Consider the following 653-nt stretch of genomic DNA (forward strand, 5'->3'; position numbering starts at 1 on the left):
CCGTGCAACGCTAACTCTCACCACCTCTGCTTCAACAAGGACTCCCCTGGTGTAGAAACCTCCTCAGAAATGTGTTCTAGATTGCTGATACTAACCTGGCTGTGCGAAATACAACACTGTGACATTGTTTGGATATGTGTTGCAATTGATTTGATGTGTGCTATTAAAAACACCAGGCCATAACATTGTACATATGTATGGAACATTTTCAGTTCGGGTCTAACTCGTATGAGGTGCCAATGGTTGTAATATACATGTAGCTGACTGTGGTTACCATTGTGTTTAAAAACATCTGAAGAATGGGATTTCCTTCAGACACTTTTGAAATCTTCAAATTGATTGTTTATTCATTTACTTATTTATCTAATCTTCAAAATATTTCGGAACTATTTTTTTAAAATTCCAAAGTGGCTCAAGAAATATAAAACATGGGAGAAATAGGTGATATAGTAACGTAACAGAGAAATAGTAACGTAACAGAGAATTAAACATATATTCAGAAATTAAGACAAATCAAATCATAAAAGAGACAGATATACACAATATATGTATATATAAATAACTAACCTAAATAACTAAATAACTAAATCAGAGTTTGTGATCTCATCCATTCTCTCACACCCAAAGACCTGATAACATACATGTAAGACTAC

At 33.5% G+C, this 653-nt stretch overlaps 1 protein-coding gene across 10 annotated transcripts in view; it reads left to right on the top strand.

The window, feature by feature from the left end:
• The window catches only part of LOC109478479 (actin-binding LIM protein 2-like), a 65,800-nt gene that overhangs the window by 58,275 nt on the left and 6,872 nt on the right, over positions 1–653 (top strand). The window lies entirely within an intron of this gene.

The sequence above is a fragment of the Branchiostoma belcheri genome, unplaced genomic scaffold (assembly GCF_001625305.1).
Source record: "Branchiostoma belcheri isolate BF01 breed outbred unplaced genomic scaffold, Haploidv18h27 scaffold44, whole genome shotgun sequence".
NCBI lineage: Eukaryota > Metazoa > Chordata > Leptocardii > Amphioxiformes > Branchiostomatidae > Branchiostoma > Branchiostoma belcheri.